The sequence below is a fragment of the Scatophagus argus genome, chromosome 9 (genome assembly GCF_020382885.2).
Source record: "Scatophagus argus isolate fScaArg1 chromosome 9, fScaArg1.pri, whole genome shotgun sequence".
In the NCBI taxonomy this organism is placed as follows: Eukaryota; Metazoa; Chordata; class Actinopteri; family Scatophagidae; genus Scatophagus; species Scatophagus argus.
Window position 1 is genome coordinate 12,583,526 of NC_058501.1, and position 26,023 is coordinate 12,609,548.

The following is a 26,023-nucleotide window of genomic DNA, read 5'->3' on the forward strand; positions in this document are numbered from 1 at the left end:
AAATTAGAATTCACTTTAATGTGCAGAAAAACAACGTTGAGATGAAGCGTATTTAAAGAAAGAACTGCAGAGTCGCTGCGCTGAGACAAAGACATGACCTCATCTGACATTTGGATTCTGCGGCACCGACCGGTCTCCTGGTTTGCTGCAGAACAGAAGCAAAACTGATCACTTCAACTAACACGCAATAATCACATATTTGTCTGCATTTCATCCATGCTCATTTTTTACGCAAAGCAATATGTTTTTATAGCAACGCTTGAATAATCTCAGCATTGCAGCAGCTGAGTGCATTTTGGTAGGAGATACAATTCATTTGAGAGAAACAATTTATTTCAAACTGTGGTTAAATGTCATGGGCATTTTGAGCATGATTTATTGAGCTAGCACTGACAAATTACAGTGACTAATAACGGTTCGGAGCCCAGTGAGCTGAAAGGGCTTTACAAATGAGCTTGTAAGCATGTATGAAAACATGCTAGAGTTACAGTCCAGGAGACAACTTGGATGTCAAAAGAAGAGATATTCATTTTGAGTAACTTCCCTTTTACTATATGAAAGACCCAAGAATGGCAGGATGTTTGCCTCCATCTTAAGTCATGTGTCACTAAAAGGGATATTTACCTTCACTTTTTAACACTTACTGAAGTACGACTGCATAATGTTCAAGAAAATTTACACAGTTGCAACTTCAGTATATCTACCGTGATATACAGTAAAAATCATTATGACTGACATGTGTACATTCATGCTTTGTTTTATCAGCCTAGGAGCAAGACAAGATCTGCCCCCTTGACTCACCTGTTACGTTGAAACCGGTTTTCGGTAGTTATGAAGAGAACAGGTAGGACATGCAGGACATAAATCCACCTGTGAAAGCAGTTAAATAATGACACTTAAGACTTCCTCAAACTGTAACAATATCTAATGACAGAAGGAAAATTGATTGCGTAGAAATATTAGAAAGCCAATGCCCTCTACTGGCAGACAAACAGGAAGACACATAAGGACTGGGGATGACTGAATATGTTCATATGTTGGTAAAGGAAAACTTGGATGTTTTGTGTCAGCGAGGTATATTTTCATTACCTAAAACTCATCAGTGTCAACAGAAAAAAGGTGCAAAGTGCCTGCGTCATGACCTGCATCTAACTTACTTGCATGAATGCACATTATGTTTTACCTACAGGTTGAGTTCATGAGCTACAGGCCTGGAATACAGGTGAGATTTTGAGAAGGTCAGTTACTATTGCATTTGACTGACATGGCAGCTAGATCAGAGCAGAGGGAATAGCAGACATTTGTCATAACTTCACCTAGAAATGAATTATGGATTTGTGTGCGGCACAGGTTGCATTTTAGGTTTGTTTAAACTACGGTCATTCACATCAGTATCAACAAAACTGTGGATTAATTATTCCAGATCACCACAGTGCATACAGAAATATGCAATTCCATGATAATTGCAGCAGGTTAAATGCATATTGTACAACGCTGCCAGTCATAACATTTAAATTACTTGATCTTGCTAATTTACCCGCCTCAAGCAAAAATGAAAAGAAAAAAAAAAGATGATGATAATGAAATTTCAGATTACCTTTTTCATCTGAGCTTTACAAATGAGGTGTTAAAAGAAAGTGAGAAATAAAACAAGGTGCGAATACAACACGAAAGGTAGACATGACCTGTCGACAGCATGCAGTCTAGAATCTAACTGGAGGGCTTTTTTAGCTTGTGCAAACACAGACAGAATGTCGCATTTACACTACAAATATATACAGCAGAGAGAAGAGTGCACACATGCATGCACATATAGCAGAATACTGGCTGTTCTTTCACTGTCAGAGGAATCAATTAAAAATGCATGCCAGGTATCCATAAAAAAAAAACAAAACATACAATCCTCAATCTAAATTCACCTTTGAAATGTTTAAAAACAAAAAGAGAGAAAAGAATAAAAGGCAGTCACCTTCCAGCCAGCTTCTTCTTTTCTCTGTATTTCCTCTCAGCTCTCTGAAGGTCTATATGTCGGGGCCAGACAGAGAGCCCAGCGGCAGGTAGGTTAGAGACAATAGTATTGATTCCATTATTCTGCTCTCTAGCTACCAACCTACCTGACTAACATCCACACAGCTCCTAACCTTTTGTCTCTGCAGGGCTGCCGTCGCAAAATGCACACAGCTGCAAACAAGAGAAAAACAAACAAGACAGAAAAAGCTTGCTTACTTGTGCGTTCACATGTTCACTCACACACCAAATCTTCCGGTGCACATGCTATCCAACACTTAGAGACACACACACACACACACACTCATGCATACTCATTTACCCTCCGAGCTGCGTTCATTGTCTCTGGCCGTCTCTCTTTGCTTTCATTGTACCTCAAAGTCTCATCCCTTTCTTTCACCCTTTTTACACTCTCTGGTCGTCATCCTTCCATCTCCCTCTTGTTCCTCTCACGTTTTTCGAGCCTCACGTCTCTACTAGCTCAGCAACCCCCCCCCCCCCCCCCGCAACACACACACGCACTGTGAGCTATATGGAAAGACAGAGTGAATGAGAGTGCAGTGAGTGCATGCATGTGTGTGTTTGTATGTGTGTGTGTCTACAAAAGAGAGAAAGTGTGTGTGAGTGTGAGAGAGAGAGGGAGACAGTGGGGGGAGGGAGGTAGGATGGCAGAGAGGCTAGCAGAAAGTGGGGATGGAGGGGGAGGGTCAGAGTCTCTAATAGGATGAGAATAGAGAGAAAATATGGAGCCCAGGAGTCTCATGAACCTGAGAGCCTGACATTACTGCCTTCTCCTACGTGTACAGCAATCATACCATCATCAAATTGATTACAGGATTTACGGTGTTGCGCCAACACCACTGTAAATTGCACCTTGAGTGACATGAAACACACTTAATAAACCCATCGTGGAAAGCATTGCCAAATACAAGAATGTGTCTTGATTATACCGTTTAACATCAGAGGTGGACGATACGCATTTTGCTGTTCAGTACAGCCAAGCAAATCCAGGCGGTGCTGAAATGGAGGTTGTTTAAACCTGCTGAAACACTGAAAGGAACGATAAAAACCTGCATGCACACCCACGCTTTGTATTGCACGCATAAACAAGGACGTTGCAACAGTTTGCATATTTAATGTTGTGTGATATTCTTCAGTTCTTTGATATTAATTATATGTTTTAATATTTCTGCTGTGTTGCAGTCAGTCCCCATGTCTAAAGGCAGTTCGAGTCTAATATTTGTGCTGCTCTCCGAGAGGACGGACTTGTAGTTGTGTTTGTTGGATAACAGGATCACACGGCCCTGAGGGAAATTCAGAAATGAAAGTAAATCTAATTTAGACCCACTGATTGGCTGTCTGTTCAGCGGAATGGAGCATAAACACTACACTTAATGTGTAAGCATCATTAAGAGCCCTAAAGTGTTCTGACCATGTTTTACAACAGAGAATATCGCCAACGTGTCACACATTTCGAGTAAATGAGTGTAAACTGACAAATTACTTTTGGCCTAAAGGATCTAAAGGATCTGATTGAGGCCTTTGATAGCACCTTTCTGATAGAGTTAATACCCTGGCTGAGAAAAATTAAAGGAATGAAACTGAGAAAAATACAGGGTAGTATCTGTGAGGATTTTAAAAGCCCTTTTCCTGAAAAGCAACAACTGACAAAGTACATATGAAAGGAATCGACTGAGACAAACTCATCGTAACCTTCTTCCAAAAGGCTTTCAGCTGAGGCGTTCAATAAATATGCAAGACGAGCATCCAACCTTTCAAAAATGTAGGTTAGAATAAAAACACTACACCATACATTCATAATAGCTCATGAATATTCATTATGTACCCACACTGCCTATAGAGTGTGTGTCACATTAGCAGCAGGTATTCTAGACACACAGTCTGTACAGCTGAATTTATTTCCTGCTTTGATCCTATTCAGTATAGCTGTCTTATTCACAGCTCCGATGAACTACAGGCTCTTCACGTCCTCCTCCATATTTGCAATCATACTGTAATGCCGTGCCACCTAAATTTGCATAGAAACAACATGGTGAACGTGTTTACACTATCTGCTGTGATATGTGCACTGTATGTTCCCTTTGCACCGAATTCCTGCGCAATATGTGCTTGCGCAGCACATAAATCCTGTCTGATCCTGCATTAATGTCGCTAAGGCAAAATTCCTGTAATTTTAGAACACACAGATTTTGAGTGTGAATAGATTACAGAGTGCAAGAGTCTCAGTCTGTCCTCCTTCCAGAAGAGAAGATTAGAACAAGACAGAGACTATCTGGACACCAAGAAAAAGCAGCTCTCCCTCTGGCATGAGCAGTGTCCGAACCCGGGTGACAAATGCAGAATGTCACAGACAGGTGTGTGTGTTTGTCTGGTTTTGTGTGTGTGTGTGTGTGTGCGCGTGCCTGCGGCTGCACTCTGCAGTGCCACTGAGAGACAAAGCACTGGGAGTGCTTCACAGGGATGACATCATCAGTCTGGGATGGTGTCTGCCTTGTCTGTCTCAGGATCGGGATGCTCTAGTTCTGCGTTATATCCCAAGAGATCAGGGACAGCATCGTTTTTGGCATCACACTCTGGTTTTATAAAGTAACGTATGTGCACAAAGGCAAAAAAGGGTAAGAGGGATTCATGAATTTATAAGGTGCTTCACGGAACCTGTGACACTTTACATTGAGAGAGGCTGCGACGTTTTACTCATGGGTCCAACCCTGAATGACGCTTTTTTGGAGCAGCATATGTATGTGTGTGAATGTCTGAGATGTCTGATGTGTACGTATAACAAATCTGCTCACACATTATGTACAGTGTGCAGCACAAACCACGTCAGAAGATGAGCTAAGTTAAACAATCTTTACTATATAGTTATGTGATAGAAAGAGAGAGAGAGAATGAGGCAGGACAGGTAACTCATTGTACATGATCCTGGCCCCCACACACCTTGCAGCTGTCAGATGTTCAGCTGTCTCTTCTGGCAGGAGAGCAGCGTCATGTGCCGGATGATAAAGAACGTTGCGGCTGACAGTGCCGAATCAGCACAATTGTAATATATGCTCCCTTCTTTCTCCTCATGTCCAGGAGGGGAGGAGAGCCAGCTATAACGCACTGCAGATGGCTGCTGTCTCAACCACCAGGCTAACATACTGAGGGGAAGGGAGCAGGGTGGGAGGCTGTGGGGTAATGAAAGTAGAAAAATGGTGGTGAGAATGTGAGGACTGCCATAGCGAGGCTACGTATAATGTATGTGAATTTTGTGATCTACATGCATGATATGGTTTCTGTTGTGTTTCATGAAAATCATAAGAGTGACGCGGGGTGGGGGTGGGGGTGTACAAAAAGAGTGAAAGTTGTAAAGGAATCTATTTTCTTTTTCTTGTGAGGCTTATTGTATATATAAAAAAGAAAGAAATCAGACATAAAGAGTTATAAAGTTGTGTGTGACGCTGTATGCATAGGAAAACAATCCTGTCTTGGCACCAGGCCTTTATTTTCAGTCATTCTGGGTTTATTTGGGTTTTTAGTTTAAAAATTGGGAGAGGCAGAATTTTTGCACTATGTTGTAATATCTACCATAAATATATTGTCTTGAGACATTAAGTACTGGAGTTTTCCCATTCAAAGGGAGGGTCCAAAGAAAATATTAATAAAATAAGAATATAATTAAATAATAAATTAAGCCTCCCTCCCAACACTAATAACATTTACACAGGCCCTTATCTGACGCCAAAGCATCTCAGTTGAAAACTGAGGTCTTCTCTCCAAAGTTTGTCTGCTGCAGTGGAAACTGCTTATTGCTAGTGTAAAGCAATAACCAGTGGAGCAGCAGCTGGTCCTCCCGACAAACCAGGTGCTACAAATATTGCACACGAAACGACACACAAGCTTATGCAGGGGAAGTTACGACTTGGCACAAGGGGCAGAACATCTAAAAGTCATGTCATTAACCGCTAGGAGATCCTCTGGCAGAGTAACAACATACTTACCTCTCTGCTGGGGGTACATTAGACGTGGCAAGAAGTGACTCCGCAGGGAAAGCTAGAAGGTTGTACAGTTATCTCCGTGCTGTTTATTATGCGAAACCATACAACCAACTACCTCACACTGCAGAGCACAGACTGTAAAGCTGTTCCAGACAAGATCTTCACCAGCAGGACGAGGTGTCTGAGTACACTATCTGCGTATACACTTGCAGGGCTCCTGCCTACCAAGCAGCCAATGACATACTGCCTCACTTATTTTCTCTGTGAGCAATATACTCAAATAGTCAGTTGTCCTCACCACTGAATCATTTAGCGGGTTTTTGAGAGTGAGGTATACGGACTCAAGAATGATTCACGCCTTTGAGTTTCTTTTGCGCATGTTTTTTTTAAAAAAAAATGATTTCATGCTGGGCTTTTTATCTGGTTCAGGAATTTTGAATCTAAGATATAGCAAAATATCGCCTTTTTGTGTTCATTATAGAAGAGAAATTTGGAGGAATAGTGCGGTTTGAATGAGATGGTTACGCCTGAAGAAAGTCCTGTTAGTGTTCTACACCATAAAATAGGCAGCAAATTTGCACTCTGGAGCAGGGTTGGGAGGACTCCTTTATGATTTGGGGTCTTGGAGATGCACTGATACTGAGAGCTGCAGTTGCATGATGCCACAGGAACAGCTGCAGTGGAGGGGCTCACGTTTAAGGTTGCGTACAAAGCCCTGGAGGTAAATCATATGCACCAGGTGGAAACACAAGACCAAGACAAGCACATATGCTGAGAGACGTCAGCGGAGGACAAAGCTGATATAATCAAATGTACTGCAGGAAAGTGTAAGAGAAAATATGAGACAAAATGGTGTCTTTGAAAACTGTCATTCTTATTCTAAATTTGACAGCATTGGAACAGAACAAGGAAAATCCGTTTCCACACGTTTAAGCCCCTCATGCAGGTGCGAGTACTACAAAGGCTTTTCACGTTCATTCATAGTATTTCCATCCATTTCTTATGTGCTGTTGCCCTCTAGTGGTGACTGTTCAAACACCCTCTGACTCCCTCTTCTGCCTCTCGTCTGTGCACTGTTCCCTCAACGCCACGAGAAACTGAACAAGACCGACAATGAAAATGCTGTCCACGAATAATCAGGACTCGGCTGCCTGAGAATTTTTACACACAAGATGTTACAAGAACACAATCTGTTATTCCATTGCGTCCTGGAAAACAAAAATTCACATTTTTTTCCCTCTCACAAACACTTGAAAATCACCAGCTTGTGTGTCCAGCTCATTATTAAACCATATTGTTTTGTTGCACACTCTCATATATTCACACACAGCAGCAGTTCATCCAAGTCAGCTGTCTGATTCTGCTTAATAGCTGACAGGTTTTCATGGGAGTTTAAAGCCATCTGCCATAAAACTGTCATCACCATTAAGTCTGCTGTCAGCTGTGATATCTAAATCTGGGTGACTTCTGCTACATGCTCAAATGCTCAAAAAGGAATTTCCTTCACGTCACACTCGGTGAAAAACTTTTTTCAATCAGTGGATCCTTTTTTGTAGGAGTCGTAAATGTTGCGTGCTACAGTACCACGTTTGCTGGCATGAAGTTACATTCCAACAGCTACGAGCCAAGAGTGTTGCGTTACCCTGAGCACAGAATCAGACGTAACTGGGGCAAGATGATATGCTATGTAAATGCTGTTTCAGAAGAGCCTTCAGGAAACAGAAATAAATAAACAAATGATATCAAAATAAAGATGATCTCAGAAGTGCAAATGTCTAAAAAAAAAAAAAAAAAGTGAAGTCAAAACATCTTCTCAGTCTGAGTCCACTGACAAAACAGAGAAGTGTGTGGGAGCTCTGCATTCGCTGCATGAAAACACAGCTTGGCATGTGGGATTTAAGGAATCCATCTCCCAACAAAGAAGCATTACGATACAGAAAAGGAGCTGAGATCATAAACCGCACCTATTTTTTTCAGCAGACTTCGTGTTGATCTGGACAACTGTGCAGGGATTAACAATATCTGTGGGGAAGGACAGAAACTAGATAGCTTCTTCTCCAAACCATATAGCCAATCGGGCAACACGTTGGTGTGAGTGTAAAAAGAAAAAAAAACAAAAAAAAACATGTTGCCAGGTGAACTTGTTTCCTATTTTCCCCCTCCTCCTTTGCTTTGCAGAATGTGTCCTAATCCTCATTTGTCTGCTGGTCCCAGTCCCTTTTCAGTCTCCTGTCCCAGAGTGAAACCAGCCTCCTCCCCTCCTCTCCTCGCTTTCTTCATTCACTCAACCTTTTCTCTGCTTCAGCCCTCATGGGTCCCCATTTCCCGCCTCTTACCCTTTTAACCACCCTCTGTCTTCATACCGCCCCCCGCCCCCGCCTCCTCTATCCGCACATGCCGGCTGGCCTTTTTTCAAACCCAAAACCTCTTCTACTTTATACCCCACGACTGCAATATTTTCACAGTCAAATCACGCAGAAATGCAGTGGAATTGTGCCAATGTCAGCTATCCTTCTCTCTCTCTCTCACTTTCTTCACCCTTAAGCAGGCCTGTCTGAGTGTCTAAGTGGTGAAGGACTACTCCACTATGAAAAACGTCTGTGGTGATTCATAAATCCATCTCATTTGAAGTTTAAAATTGCTCTCATATTTGATCATCAACCACATACAGTGACACGCTCTGAGATATCATGTAAGGGTCAGAGTCCTTAAAGGCATGTGAGGAATTCACAGATTCACCAGTCAGCACAACAAGACAATTTCATTTTCAGTGCTTTTATACTGTATGTGATGAAACAGACATGATGCAACTCAGGGGAAATGGCAAGATGGAAAATACTCGTCAAGGCTGAATGATTTTCAGCATGTGCCAGCAAGGTCCAGTTTTGGTTCAAATATCTATCACCTCTGCTACTGGCTTGTATCGCAGTAATGTGTACCACATCTCTGAATGTGGGTAACATGCTGCTGTGCATGGGAGAGTAACGTTCTGATCTATTAAAATATACATTTCATTCCCCCCCACCCCCGGTGAGAGCGATGCTCTGTCCTACACTGATCTGCTTTGGTTGATGCCACCCTCATACACCAACATGGCAAAATGAATGTTGCCATGGGAACCTTTTGCCTGGCAACCCCAACAGCCTGGCAGCTAGCCAAATTGTTGCTATGGCACAGCTGTCAATCTACATATGCTGGGACTGTGTCTGGCCAGTCAGAGCTCCTCCCTTTCAAAGTTTCCAATCAAATGCACAATGGAAGAATTCACCTTTAACGGTTTATAAAGCAGTGGAGGTGTTTGTTTGTTTGCTTGTGTGTGTGTGTGTGTGTGTGTGTGTGTGTTGTATGGCGTGCAACATATCGGAAAATAAAGCCACACAGGAGCCACGGCATCTTATTCTGAAATGTGGTTGTAGCTTCAGAAATGCCATCATTCTGTTTTGGATTTCACTACAAAATCTAATTTTGTCTAAATCTAAATTAGTCTGTGATCTTTTCTACAGCATCTTGTCAGCTGGAGTATTACAGTGGCTTATTATTTTAGATTTAACAGACTGTGTGCAAGCACTTTTGAATTTTTGGATATACATGATTTGATAACTTTTAATTACCTTGTGAGATAATTTGTTGCCAAATAATTCAAGGACAGATAATCCACTTTAGACTAAAGGCCTAAATCTCCTTTTAGTTATCCCAGTACTGCTATTGCTATGCTTGAGGGCTTAAATTAGTCAACAAAGGTGTGTGTGTGTGTATGGGTGTGTGTGGGCTAGTCCTTTACAGTTTTTCAAAAAAACATGCAAAGACACTCGGTGTGTTTTAACTGAGCTGCTTCACAGCCCTACAAAGGACAAAAATGAAGCCACCTTTGACTGTTATTGTAACACATTTGAACACATTTGCTATATACTGGTACTGATGGTATTATAAAATTAAATATTGATGTCCCTTTAATAATACACATATATTAAATCATTAATTGTAATTGCTCGTTTTGTACATGTTTGTACAGTGATGCTTACAGACTCTCCTCTACCTCCTTAAATTAATTTGAGAGAAATTCATTTGCCAGAGCAGATTCAGACAGTAAACAAAGCTAAAGATTAATTTGACTGATAGCATTTTTAAAAATCTAATCATCATGACAGCCCTACTTCAAACAGTTTACTTTCTATTCTAATATTAAAACCGATTGTATACCTGGAAATGAAAGTTTAACAACCACTGATAGATTATTAAATCATGCATGGACATATTTTTTTTCCACTTCAGTCACTATTTTGGTTTTCACAGGTTGCCAGACACTAATTAGACCTGTTAGAAGACTAGAAAGAATTATGTCAATTCATTTGTGTTAAACATGGCAGTTCATATTGACACATTATTGAAGCACAGAGGAGCAGAACTTGGATGAGAGCCAGGCTGCAAATGAAAAACATAACCTGGAGTGTATAGATTTTGGAAATTTCATTGTCCTTCAACATGAATGAGTAAGTCTGCCCGTGTAGGTTTTGTTTCACGTTGTCACTGCGTTACAGTGATGAAAAGACACGTTCATGTCAGTGTGACAAGCATCCTGCATGACTGACTGATAAAAGCTGAGATGATAAGTCTGGATTTTGACCACATGACATTCTGAAATGTAACAGCAACAAATGCAGAGTATAACATCTAATCTACGTGATTATTAAAACAAAATTAAAACAATTCAACAAACAAATACGACAAATCAGATAAAGCTAACCATATGCATGGGTGTATGTATTGCATACTAGTGTGTATGAATAGAGACAGATGTGTGTGTGTGTGTGTGTGTGTGTGTGTGTGTGTGTGTGTGTGTGTGTGTGTGTGTGTGTGTGTGAGTGTAAGCTGACATTTGTAGATGGGTGGATAAGTGAAATATACAATTATATTGTTACCTTGGGATCACTGCCTTGTCAAAGTGTGACAGGTGTTCCTCAGACATGAAGCAGAGGCAGCCTGTAACACACACACACACACACACACACACACACAAAGGTTAGAGGGAGACAAGCTGGCCTTGTGAATAGAGAGACTGTTTAACCAAGAGGTCACAGGTTCAGTCTCTGCAACTGCTGAAGTGTCACTGGACAAGACTGTAAAAGGCTACCGACTTACTCATGAGCTGCAACAGCACAAGCTTCGATGTGTAACAGAATGTAATGATTGGAGAAGAATTTTGTGACTACTGCTACTGTATTTTAATCTTCAAATCCCATTGCCACTGAGACAGCATTTAATCCGCAGTTTATTCACACACACAGGATAGAAGGCAGGACTTGTCAGACGTGCAAAGAGAGTTCAGGATTTCCTCTCTTTTACTGTGATGTGGACAACCTATTGAAAGCAACTGTTTCAATGTCAGTATTAGGTTATAAATTACAAGTTAGTTATGATGTGAAACATATCAGGAAAGTACCCACTGTAGGCAGAACAATGGTCATCAAGAAAGACATAAAGTACAAGAATCAAGCAGCTGCATTCCAGATTAGACAATCACTTATGGTCATGCCATGAAGTGACATGAGAGATGTGTCTGTGTCAAGCTTTGTAATAATTGTGAAATGCAGAAAGATGGACTAATTCACATTGAAGAGTAAATCAAATCATAATTACCCTTATTTAAAAAGCTGCAATTGACGCTCAAATGTTTCTGCTTTGCCTCTTGAGTGCCGCCATTAATAAACTTTGGATATTTATTAAATTATCCTAACATGATTAGCACTGAGCTCACTGTGAACAATCGCTGTTTGCCATGAGGATTGTAACTCTATTAGTCGCTATCATTTCAGTGTTTAACTGTTTGAAGGTATGCCGTATACTAGTTATACTGTAACACAAAATCTGCTAATTGTTTTCTGTGTGAGATTGTTTAGCTCAACATTTGAGGGTGTTTAAATCTTGATATCTGAGAGCCATTTCAGTGCACACATGGGTTCTGCAGTGTGGACAAAGCAACGCACCAGCTTGGAGTGCTAAGCCTCCTGCTCTGGTTTGATAAATATAACTTCAAAAGAAGCAGCCAAACAGCTTTAGCTGGCCGACTGCACAATGAGCATAATAACTCCCCACCCCCTGGGAGCTCCAGCCTAGTTCATTTACCCTTGCAAAGCGCTGCCATGTCTGCATGTGCACATGTGTCTTTGTTTCCCTGCGAGCCTCTCGGAGGCTCCCCACCTTCTGCTCTGTACAAAGCGGATGTATAGAGGAACCTTGTGGACCTCATTTTTTACAGAGGAAATGCACCCCCCCTCCCTCTGCTCCCTTCTATTTGCCCCTCACATGTAATGCCTGATTGACCACAGCACCCCTTAAAGAGGTCAAAGGGCAGACAAAACAGTCTGGTGTCATGGCAACCTGTGTGCCACCAACCAGTATGGTAAGGGTGAAAGAGGAGGGGGGGCAATGAGCTGTCAGTTAAACCTGTAAGAATGCTGCCTGTGTTTAGGCTAATGTGCACACAACATACAAAAACACACACACACACACACACACACACTGCACCTGCACTATGAAAAGGACCCTCGTAATTTGCTCTCCAGAATAATCAAGCCAAATCCCCTCATGCAATGCAGTTCAGCGTAGTACATATCAGAGTATCAGATGACGTGCACGTTGATTTGTGTTTTCTGTTGCACCATGTGGGTGTGCACACAAGTGTGTGCTGTTTGTGTGCATGGGAGACACTCTGGTGTAAAAGGTTCTTTGTGACCGCTCGATGCAGTGGCAGTGTTTACGTGATGGGGGGAGGGGGGCTAACGGATAAATGGGAAGCAAATGCATTCAGATCAATACTAAGCAGAGAGAGGGTGAGTCGGGTTGAGAGAGTGGAAGGTGGTGAGTGGAGAGGGAGGGGCTATGGAGGGACTGATTAATCATTCCTGTATTGTTATTGACTTTCTGTTAAAGGCGGTGAGTCACACTCTGAATTATGTGTATGTGCGTGTATGTGTAAGTGTATGTGTGTGTGCGTGTTGTACGGTGCTCACTGAAAGCACAAAGTCATCAATTACAGCCCTATGCTTCCCAAAGGTTTGGCACTATAGCTGGTTTAGGCGTGCTCTGACTACCTCTTTCACGCTTGGCGAAGCTACAACTTTTAGGCAGTCAGTTAGCATATTCAGCCCAATAACTGTGAAGGATTTGAGAATTTATGTTTTGTAAAAAGAGTTAATATGCTGTTCCATTTGGAACAGGAACAGGGAAGCAAAGGAGGCGACCAGGAAATCCCCCATGAGGAGTTAATGAGGAGCTGACGACCGAACAGACACAACAGAGAGGGAGGAGGCTGCTGGAGGCGGAGGAGGGGAAACGCTGCCCCGACATCTGACCCTCTGGCTGTGACCTTGTTCATTGTCTAAGAGGTTAAAGAGTGGACGCACCTAAGCACTGAGTGCACACACACACACACACACACACAAACACACACATGGAATATTTTTTTAGAAATGTAGTTCGCAGCTAATTCTTTTAAACCAAACGGACGGCACCAATCTTCCCAATCCACACCAAAACCCGTAATTAAATAAATAAAATCGAGATAATTAGCTAACAATTGTAACTGCATGACACCAATGTCAGACATTGCCAAAGGCGGTGTTTTCCTCTAATTATGACCCTTTTAAAAACAGTAACTTGTCGGAGGATGGGGGCTGAGATAACTGAATGAAAACCCCATTCACTGTTACCTTGAACTTGAACAATGAGTCTGGTGTTTGTGCTGGGGCCACTTCCTGACCTTTCCATCCCTCTGTGGGAGCAACCAACCGCAGCCTCTCCTTTCATCTTACAGATGTGACCCTGACGACCCACGCTGACCAAAGAACAGCCCAAAGTATCTTTGACCTGTAAAAGCTTGCTTTTATAAACTGCTGTGTAACGTTTACAGACCATCGTTTCACTTCATCCAGTTGATACTTTGGTTGAGGGATGGTGCCCTGAACGAGGTTCATTTTCTAATGATTCACTGAGCAGCCAGACAATAACCAAAAATGATTCCTCCTCCTCCTCCTCCTGTTCACCTTCCTTTTTTTTCCCCTCCACCTCCTGTCAGACGTTGCCTGTCTTGCTTTTTCACCCTCTTGTCTCTGCCTCACAGACGGCCTGTTTCTTTCTTCCTTCATGTTTTTCCCTCTGCCTTCACACCATACCCACCTCTCCCCCTCTCTGTCTGGCACCAGAGAGCTGGCACACTCGAGGGTGTCGTTGTGTGACGCTGGCAGCTGACACCTCCAACGCCACTGCAGAGCATGTTTATCACTGCAAAGCATAATGGAGTACCTTGTGATTGCCACCAGTATGTTGCCAGAGGAGACATAGTGACACTTCAAATCACTTGATCTACAAACTTACATAGTTTTTGGGCATACAGCTCATGATTGTAATTTTATTTTTTAATTCACTTAATCCATTACTAATCAAAAGACACGGATAGACAATGTCTCTTAATCTCTCCAAAGCAGGCAGGTGGTGACTATTTCCTTGTCCACAGTTGAACTAACTCATGTGAAGATATGAATACACAATGCCTGATGACATCAACCAAGCCCATTCCTCAGGAACCTGCTCCATAAATCATACCTGACTGACGTACTGAAGAGGACACGAGGCCAGCGGTGGGGAGCACTGTGCCAGAATTATCACACTCACACACAGCCTTACTGTCTCTCACATTTTTACCCAACCCCCAACGCCTCACGCTCTGTACATGGCTGTGAGACATCTGAAGAGCCTGTGAGGAGAGGGGAGATGATGAGGATCAAAAACTTGAGACAGAACGTGGAAGAAAAAGAGCGAGACAGAGGTAGGAACGTGGCGACAAAGATGGAGATCAAACGTGAGACTGTAATGTGTAGACAGAGGAGACAGACAGGAGGAAAGAGGGGAGCAAGAGTTTGCCGAGGTAAGAGGCAACACCAAGACCTAGTAATGCAAAACTGAGGAATTCTCACTGCTGAATCCAAACACATTCCTACAGCCTGCAAATATTAACCCCCACCTCACCACCTCTGCCTCCGTCTGAATGCACAAGGCAGCCACCTGGCTCCTGCATGAGGAAACTATTCGTTGATAATAACTCATTTACTGGAAGAGACTCCAACACTGCAGTGGAAGGAGGGAATAACAAAAATATGAAAAACATGACTGAATTCAAATATGGTACACTTACACTCCACACACATCGTCATCACCAAATGCTAACAAGTGGTAATTTGTATTGAAATACCCAGACAACATAAAACACGTTGTAGGCAAACTTCGCTCTGCACAGTAATATTTGACAGCAGAGCACACTGAAAATATCTTTCATCGGGAAAATACCAGAGGATAAAATATAGCAAATAGAAATCTTTTGCTTAATTGTGGAGTTTTTATAATAGCATCTGATCACAAGGTGCACAGAAAACATGAGGGGAAAGAAAGGAGGACGACATGCAGCCACAATTCTCGACCACATTAGACGGCATGCGCCGTATAGCCCCTGGACCACCGTGATTGCCCTGATACTGGCTTTTTGAGGCCAGTACAGAGACTGACAGGTGAATTTTAAAACACTGATGTTTTGTTATATGGTCATTTTTCATATTTAAACAATTATGAAGAAGATGTCTGCTGTGTGGGACAATTGACAGTTGAAAAATAAGCTTGAATAAACTTGGGAGCAATCTTTGGTAGACATACTGTTGATACTGTCTGACATGGGTGGTGCAGTGGTTAGCACTGTTGCCTCACAGTAAGGGGGTTCCAGGTTTGAATCCTGGTCTGGGCCCTTCTGTGTGGTTTTTGCATGTTCTCCCTGTGCCTGCGTGGGTTTTCTCTGGGTACTCTGGCTTCCTCCCACAATCCCAAAAGCATTTTTGAGGGCTATATTATTATACATTTATATAATATTATGATATTATATTTATATAATATTGGATAATTATTATTATTATAATTATTGTTATCAAGTACAATCTAGTTGGTTCAGGTGGAACTAATTGGGTATTTAAATCTATGATGAAGCATCATATTTTATAAGACAATGCCAATATGTTTTGTAAGTAACAGAAAAATGTTACATTTTATAAACCGGAGACAAAAGCATCTGGAGTAATCAACTATGTCAACGATGTCGCCCAAAAACTGACAGTAACTCCAAGACGTACGCCTCCTGCAACTAGAACAAAACACTTCATGTCAATCAGAATTTTAAGCTAGTAAATCATCATCAGCACTGTGCATAAAAAGTGGGGATGCTCATGGGCTATCCAGATGGAGCTCTCTCTGCTCCAGCCCCATTTCAGCCCCATGTCCTCGAGAAGGCAGACAAACACTGATGCAACTGGAACACTGAGTCCGGGGGGAATAGCTCTCACTCGGAGCGTGAGGGAGCGTTAGTACATCCACAGCAGTCACATGGTGCAGTGCTTTCTCTCCACGCCAAGGCTCGATGCCTGTGGTGTGTGTGGCCCTTTTCCCGTCTCTTTCACACCAGACCTACATAATTGATAGCGAAGGCCAAGTTATGTTTTATAAAGTGAAATACCTTGATGGCTCTCTGTGCACTTAAAAGTTTATATGTGCTGGTATCAGTAAGTGGCAGCCTCACGCTGAAGAGGTTTTAAATAGCCAGACTTGTCTATTATTTCTGCCACTGTATTCAGTATTGTTATAAGGAAGAAGTGCTTTGGAGATGTACTGAATGCCTCAACTGCTCATATGTATATCAGTGTTACGATATGATAGACTTTAATACACCAAACGGCAGTTTCTGCTTTCAATTTGTTCATGAAGATTGAACAAAGAATAAGCTGAACATTCGATTCATGAAATGCGCACAAACCACAGATTTAAATAGCTCCAAGGAGTTTGTCATTAACATAATAGAATATCCAAATAATCAGTGGTGAGGACTGTGTGCAAACCATCAGCAGGCTACTTCCTAAACAAGCATCTGAACATATAACAGAAAATGTAACCACGGTTTTAAAGTTTGAACAGCACAAAACAGAGACAAACAGAGTCATCTGAGCATGATGCATGCAAGACTGTGGTGCCTACAACATCAGTTGTGCAGGCTAAAATGCAGGCTAAAATGCCACATAGAGCTTCCACTGCTGGATATCAAGCCACTCACTAATTCAGGGCATCAAGGTCAGCATGCTGTATAGATATCTATTAATCATTTCTTCCGCAATAGGGCCAACAGTTAACTGCACTTCCAGGTTTACTAGTCCATGCATTAGCATATTAGCTACTGGTATGTATGGTGTCAATTGTACTGTTTGTTCCTTTTGGCCAAAACTGTCTTGACAATATCTTTGGTATATTTTGCATTTCTACTACTTTTCTGCTATTTTATATATGTCACCCTCGTTATGACTCGGGTTGAACAGCTGAAATGAATAAGGAGTAATTCATTACTCAAGTTCATCTTGCACAAGATGAAAATTTGCACGTGAAACAGGTCCAGTGAACCACTAAGCATTTCTGCATTTGATCATGGACACTATCATAACATCTGGAATGAAATTTGTGTTTGCCAAACCACTTTGTTTATGAATTAATTACTCAGTTCAATCAGCAACAAACAAATATACACGTCTAACCTGTCCTTCTCTGCTAAATGGATGCAAACCAGCCACCTATCTTGGCTGGCTGTCTGGAGATTCAGTTTCAGTGAAAAATGTCAAGCTAAACCAGTATTCAGACACAACTATCAGGACTACCAACATCCCCGCAGTAACTCACTGAGCCACCAATCACAGCAACGCTTTTTCTGCCCTCTGCCAAATGGCGCACCCTGGCAGAGAGACAACTAGGGTATCTTTGTGAGACCTCAGATACTCTCTACACAGATGGACAGGTTTTTTAAAGAGCATGGATAGACTGAGGATATATCACAAGTCCTCGAGGGCACATGCGGGAGACAACAGTAACTTGTTGTCGATATTAAACAATGGAGGCAAGGCTGAGAGCAAACAGGACATCGAGAATGAGGTGTGAGCTGCATGGGCCCAAAGCATTAAGGTATTCAGAGCAGTAAGTTTGGTGTTAGCAAATGCTGAGAGAGGTTTGGGCATGTGTAACAGGGGCAAATACTGAGAACACAAGCAAACTGTACGGGGAAATTGAGGGTGGGACGTGCCAATTCCAGAACAGGGAGGATGATGGCAACGAATTTCAAATACTTTGTCATCTTTTAATATGGTTTAATACCTGCTGAAACTAAAGCTGGGTCAAACACATTTGCTCCCTATCAGGATGCTCAGTACACATACAGATTTATAAAGACAGTGATCGAAACATAACAATGGCTCAAAAGTGAGTGGCCCAACCCTGATCTTGCTTCTCCTTCGTCCTGAAAACTGGGCCTCTGAACCATCCTAAGTCTTTGACAAACTCTGGGCTTCATTTCAGTCAAGGGTTCTTTCAGCAAACATACATATTATGGCAAACAAATACAGGAGATATGAAAGGCATGGCAGGATTATTGGAGAAGCGTGGAGAGAGGCAAAAATGTTCCAGCGGGAGTGGGTGGAAGGAAAATGACTTTAGGTATACAAACCAAGAGAAATCATAGCAGAGGCAAACACATAAATGACAGCCCAAACAATAAAAGAAAAGAATAACGCCTGGACATGGTTACTTTTCTTTCTGAATAACATAAAGAAAGAGAATTAAAGCTTATGTTGCAAAGTCAGCCTTTTTTTTTTTTTTTTTTTTACCTTTTCCCGCGTTTCTTTCTCGATTCCAACTTGATTCTTCTTTCTCGGTCCCTTCTTCCTCACTCTCGAGTTTGTGCTTTCCCTCTTGACTTGCAGCCTTGCATCTCTATTTCACTCCAGTCTCGTCACATTTTATCCGCTGTTGCCTCATCTCCTCTTCGTCAGACACCATTGCTCTTATCTTCACTCCTCCACGCACAGGACTTTGAAGGGAAACATGCCTCATGGACAAAGGATATCAATGGCGTGAGGAAAAGTACAGGATTGCTACTTTTCCCTAAGAGCGTTGTGCTGGATCCGGTTCCACTGTACGCTGTACAGAGAGGACAAACACACAGAAGTCTCAGTGCTGCAGGGAGAGCTGAGAAAACGGAGAATGCAAAAGGAGGGAGAAGGCATCAGTCATCGTGTATGTGTGTGTGTGTGTGTGTGTGTGTGTGTGTGTATCTGTGTGTGTGAGTGTGCATGCAGGGCAGGAATGAAGGAGAGGAGAGAGGGAGGGAGGGAATAGGAGGAGTATACGTGGAGAGAGGAAAAGGGGAGGAGACATTTTTTCTCTGATTTCCGGTTTGCTTTTCTTTTTTTTTCCAATTTCCCCCCCTTTTGTGTGAAATGATCCCTCTACTGTCTCCGTGTACACAACCATCTTGTCAATAGGTCATTCTTCTGCCTTGCCACGACTGTTTTCCCCTCGTCATATTCCCCTTTGTTGAAGCCAGCTGTGCCTTTGAGCCTGCACTTGAACTCAGAGAGGAGACTGCTTTTCCTTCTCTGTGTACTTCCCCTCTGCTGGCCCCCCAGCACACAGGAAAGAGACACAGCTCGCAGGAGAGCGAGAGAGGAGAGAGAGAGAGAGAGGAGAAAGAGGACAGGGAGAGGGAGAGAGGGAGAGAGGGAGAGAGGGGCAAAAAGGGGCAGAGAGAGAAATGCAGATGGGGGAGGGGAAAGGTTTGTAAATGGTAGCTCAAGGCTTTGGAACACTTGGAAATCAGCTCAAGAAATATACATAAGATGCAGAAGGCACGAACATCAAAAAAACGTTTTGATGATCAGAGCAGAAGTTTTCTCAACATTGTCGTGGGCTGAATCAATATTAAGGGAATGTGTTTGATATGTTCGTAGGAAAGGTGAGAGAATAGGCTGCTGCTGAAATATTGATTTTCTGTATAAATTATGCCCATGTGTTTATAACACCATGAAAGCGTGCAGTCGAGAAAGGTTAAGGTCAGACCATTAAACAGAGCCTCGCATATCTGCACAGAATCTCCATGGCAACTGCTGACATACAGGTGAAATGTTTCATAATAAGACAACTCATTTGGGCTCTGGGTCAGAAAGTGGACTATTACACCAGTTTATGCTTTTATCTATTTGTCTATTTTTTATAAAGAAGAAAGAAAGTGGGAAGTCCACTCACCTTGACTGATTTAATTGTTCAGACAGCAGACGGGGAGGCAGAGGGGAGTCGAGCTCTGGCAAGATTCTATCGCAGGCCAGCGGGGGCACACGGTAAACCGAACCGCCCAACGCCTCTCACAGCACAGACTTGCATATGTTAAATTGTTCTACATTATACAAGCAGTCCCTGAGCGTTTATGTATGCAGGGCAAGCGTTTGCACAGCGGGCGTAAGGTTCATAAACACATCTTGTGTCAAAGTGTCAACGGGAGGGCCATTGATAACTTTAGAGGAAAAGATTTAATGAAATGACAGAAAAATAAAGGAGCAGTGGGTTTTTGACAGCAAGGAGGAAGGAAAAAATAAACTCAACAGGTTTTCAAGCATTCATACTGTAGCGGTGCCTTCATAAAGTTACAGATAACAATTTTTAAATAAATTTCAGTACATTTCCCAGAACGAACTAAACAATTTGTTATTAACCATATCAAAAATAGAGCTGGTCTTCAATTAATGTATTCCCATTGATTTAAAAGTTAAGAGTTTCAAATGAGCTTAAAATTTTCAAATAACAAACAAATAAGGGAGGATTTCATTGAGTTCCGGAAATTTCTGTCTTCCCTGCATGTGATACCAAGTTATATTAGAACAGGAAATTATCAGTAAATTGCAGGCTTTGGAAAACAATGTGTTACAGTGTGTGCTGTGTTAAGTTATACAAAGAGATGATGTATACAAGATAGTGCCAGAAAATCCCAGAGGAGGAACATTTGGGGAATTTGAGAGAGTCTATGTTTAAAGCTTATTTTAACACAAAGAAACAGAAGTTTGGTACAAGCAGGAAATCACTTGAAAGGCAGTGTACTTAAAGTTTGTTGAATTAATATTTGTTCAACAATTATTGATTTATTCATGGCTCGTGCCATACTTTATCCTTTTCTCTACGGCATTGTTTATACTGAATGCACTTAGAAGATGGTTACAACTGTAATGTATGTTGTGTTTAGACTGAACCGAGGACAGGGACTGAAACATAGGCAATTAAAAAGTCATCAACCGTATTAAATCCAGTGAAAAACGACTCTCTTGCTGATTCAGTCCTGTCAAAGCCTTAGATCAACAAGATGTAAGGGTGGATGTGAGGCTGTCTTATCTACAGAGAAAAAAATGAGTGGAGGGAAGATGTCAACGTGCCACACAGCACTTGAACCGTGTGTGAACGGTGAAGGGCCGTCTGCAAAACAAAACACAGGAACTATTGGATTGATGTCCCCTTCGCAGATTAAGATTAGCTTTCATTTATTAATTAGTTAAGAGTCCAGAAAAGGTGAAACTCTCCAGTTTCACAGATAAAACAGAACAATCTCACCAAAAGGACTTTGCTTGATTTTTGTTGAACTTTAGATGTTCATATTCACATTCTTTTTGAGCACTGTAATCAATATTCTTTGTTTTTAATGGATCAAATGACTACTTGTATGTGAAATGTGTTGTTTCAAAGATAAAGCTCTGAAACCCCACTGCACGCTACCTGCTCCACAGCCAACCACAAACAACAAACCAAAAGTGAGAGGATAGCTGGTGAACATAGTGGAGCATGTAGCTGCTGAAGAGCCATATGTTTCCCTCAGCAGACTTTGATTGATGAGGCGATCAGAAACACAACATATGAGAATGTCTAATTGCGTATTAGTCTTAAGTTCTGACTTATCTGACCCTTTTAAAAAGCTAAGGACACGTGATTATGATCACAATGATCCTAAAATGCCTTTAAAAAAAAAAAAAAAGAAGAAGAAGAAAAACGTGGAAAGTCTACATGTGTGATTTTCCTGCAAGGCACCAAACTGAGAAAAGCCAACTTTTTCAATCTAAAAAGAGGGCACTGGTCTAATGCATTACAAATACAAATAGGTATCGACCCACTGAGAGGTGGAGAGGAGGAGGAGGAGGAGGAGGAGGAGGAGGAAGGAAAGAGGGAGGGGGAATGGGCTTATGATAAAGGTCAAAGGAGGTGTGTGCTGCATTCACTCATACCTTCTGTGAAAGAGGTGAACGTTCCATACTTAACCACATTACCGAGGACCAGAGAGGACGGTCAGCAACTGGATGCCACGAGAATCACTTCTCCCTCTTAATGCAGACAAACTATTCCCCCAGCCCAAGGACAGTCATTACCTGAGGGGAAAGAGGCAGCATGTGTGTTAGTGGAAGAGATGCTTATACTGGCGCTGATCTTGAAAGGGCCTGGCCGATCGATCGCATTAAGCTCCCTGCGAAAGAGAGAAATCAATATGTTTTTAAAGGCGAAGCAGGCTGCCTGTGGTGTATGCGTGTGGGCTTCATTGATATCGCCAGATGTGTTCACAGAGAAGCTGTTCCTGAAAAAGAACAGTCACATTTTGAGGTCAAGTGCTTTCATTTCCAACACTTATGGGCATAAATAATGACACTTCTGAGAAATATGTACAAGTGCATGTGTTTGTGCGATTTGTCCTGGTTTGGGTTTTCCCATTTTCACAGCAGAATACCAGAGAGTGTTTGAGGAGCACAATTGACAAACTGACACGGAAAATCAATAGTTTTCAGATGGAGAAAGTTGTGCTCAAGCTATGAGGTCTGAGAGGCTACATCAGGATAAGTAAGACAGAAACAAAGAAGCAGAATGACCTGTGACTTTCTGAGAAAATTAATTGCTTGTTTAAAGACATTGTAATGCAATCAACCTTAGAGTACAGGAATTGTCTACAGTGGTTCACCACGAGGAGATGGAGTGGGAAGGAGGTCAACAACAGCAAACAAATGAGAAACAGAGACAGAAGGGAAACAAAGGCAGAGAATGCAATTTAATTTCCATCGTTCGTGAAAACAATGTTGATCGATACCAAAGACACCCACTTGTCTTCTATCCATCCATCTATCTATCTATCTATCTAAAGAAAGAAAGTATTTCAAATAAAACTGTGGCCTGATGCATGACTAAAAGACGTATAAATGGAGGGATGATGGTTAAGTTTGATGATAGCTGACATGCAGGAATCGAGGGAGAAAAGCAGAGTTGATACCTGACTGAGTAGCAATGAAAACTGAGAAACAGAACTAGATATGTTTCGTCTTTGTTGAAGTGTAATGTGCTCTTCAAATGTGCAATCAACATTTTTAACTGAATGAAATTTGACAAGAGAAACCAGCCTGCCCTCTAGTGGTCACAAAGAGAAACACACACACACACAATCAAGTCAATATAAAGAACAGAGGTAGAAAGTAATAAATTACATTAAAACACAAGAACATCCTTTAGGGCTTTCATATTGAATAGTGAATATTTCCATTTTATGACACTTTACATTGATGTTTTTCTTTAATTAAAAGTTAACTGCAGTAGGTCAATACTTACGGGTGCAAAATCAACTTTTACAGAAGAAACATAAGATTGACTTATAAAATATGATGCATCGTTTCATAAATATTATATGAGCCTGCAGTGTGTGATTTAGAGCTGCAGTCTTTCAGTCCGTGTTGCTGCAAACTGCTGTTATTTATGGATGCTTTATTGATCTTGAACATACAGACTAACAGCTTGTTATGTCTGCTCCTCTGTGGTCTAAACAGTACTGGGTGTGAAAGACAGAACTACATTATATGGGGCAGTTCTTTTGAATTAAGGCCAGATAAATCTAACCAGCTCAAATGGTGTATGGCAAACAAAAGAGCTGCACTGATGCAAACACACTGAAGACATTAGCAGAGCTGTTAAATCAGCAGTCACTCATAGCTTTACATTGTAGTGTGTTCACTGTTTACCATAAATGAAATTTTAATGTCAGGACTTTTTGTTGTGATAATGGAGTAATTTAACAGTATGGTATTGAAGCTTTTACTTAAGTAGATGATCTGAGTACTCTTCAGGAAAATAGGACAGAGAATAGATTATGAGTTTGGTAAGTCAGTGAAGGCAATTTGGCATCATATTATCAGCTCTGTTTATCGGCTGTAATTTCATTATCAACTGACAACTGCCAGTATAAACTTCCCATTGTGCATCCCTTGTTCGAATACGTAATTTATAAAACAAAGGTTCATAATGTCCACCCCATAACTGAATCATTAAGAACTTATTGAAATCTGATACTTATTACTTGACCTGATACTTATTTATTGCTAAATTCTGCACAAGTATATTTACTCAAGTAACTGAAGTCCAGTTGCCTCAACTTAAGCTCTTAAGAAGACCTGGATGAGTGAGAATCTACACAGACGTACTTGAGAACAGTTCTGTGGTACTCGAGAGTCTCCACTCACATGTTTCTTCATTCTTCTCTGCTCAGTCATATTTCTGAGGGGAAATATTGTACTTTTTACTTGGTATCTGTATCTATTTTTACTCTGTCTACTTCTACTAATTATTATTATACATTTAAGAGATTAAATGCTACTTATACAGTTAGGTAAATATATTGGGATGAGTTTTTTGGCATCTGTACACCACCACACTGAATTTGAAAAGAAACACTCAAGATGTAAGCGAAGTCAAGATGTTCAGCTTTACTTCAAGGAGTTTGACAAAAGTGTTGCATTAACCATTCAAGAATTATAAAGGCCAAGCAGATAAAGGTCTGGAGTTGGTTCTGTGGGATTGGTACATTTGCATTTGGTGGTTGTTCACTGTAACACTCAACATAAGGTCCAAAGGGGTGTCTATGCAAGTGAAAAAGGCCAGCATTAACCTGAAATACAAAACATAAACTAAAACTCTGTGCTCAGATTCTGCCAAATGATGAAAACTGATAGGATGCCTCTTCATACTGCAGATGGATAATGACCCAAAATATACAGCTAAAGCAACCCAAGACTTTCTCAAGGTAAAGAAATGGGATATTCTTCACTTGCCAAGTCAGTCACCCAATCTCAACCCAATAAAGCCTGCTTTTCACTTAATGAAGACAACACTGAAGGTAGAAAGAACCACAAACAAGCAACAGCTGAAGGCAGCTGCAGTAAAGGCCTGGCAAAGCACCTCGAAGGAGGAAACTCAGCATTTGGTCATGTCCATGGATTCCAGCCTTCAAGCAGTGATTGAATGCAGAGGATTTTCATCCAAGTACGAGAAACAATCCTTGTATTTGTAATTATGTTAGTTTGTCCCATTATTTATGAGCCACCAAAAGTGAGGGCCCTTGCATTAAAGCTGAAAGTCTTCACTTTGCTCACATCTTGAGTGTTTCATTTCAAATTCAGTGTGGTGTTATACAAAGGCCAACTGTCAAAGAACTTATACTTGTTTAAGATATATATGGACCTAACTGTAAATTCATCATTATCACTAATAATAATTATATATACAGCATAGTATCACAGATAATGACCATTCTCCTGTATTTAATTCAAGCACTTTTTGCTAATAATGCCAACATATGTATGCTTACATTTAGTAGTATAGTAGTAGCTTTACCATGTGGTTTTACTACTTTTTACTTCAGTAAAGGATGTTTTGCGCTTATTAGCTTAAATTTTACAAGACACGAGTCTATAATTTAACAAACTTCAATTAATAAATTGATTACAACATATAAATCTTTAACAAAGGGCGCCCTATTAGAAAGTGAAGACAAAAATGGGTATGCTATTTAGAACTATGAGAATAATCCATCTTATTGCATCACATATCGACAAACATATCTGTGTCAGAGAGTTACAAACGCCATCATCTTTGGTGGGAACAGATGAGCGTTGTGCGGCACAGCGAAATCCCCCACTCAGCTGTTTACCTTGACAGTCCATATTTGGGCCGGGCGGGGTGTCGTGCGTGCAGGCCAGCCAGTCAGCTCTCGCTCACGGCGCTCAGTCAAGGAAGTGAGTCACCCTGACGGTAACGTTACGTCTCTGTTGCAG

At 41.4% G+C, this 26,023-nt stretch overlaps 1 long non-coding RNA gene across 1 annotated transcript; it reads right to left on the reverse strand.

The window, feature by feature from the left end:
* On the reverse strand, window positions 1–26,015 carry LOC124064739. Its single transcript, XR_006844310.1, has 8 exons — window positions 25,900–26,015; window positions 22,169–22,309; window positions 18,737–19,049; window positions 10,925–10,985; window positions 2,115–2,181; window positions 1,970–2,021; window positions 802–870; window positions 1–145 (listed from the first exon to the last, which is right to left on the reverse strand). It is a non-coding gene; the product is annotated as an uncharacterized LOC124064739 (long non-coding RNA).
* Window positions 26,016–26,023: the final 8 nt, after the last annotated feature.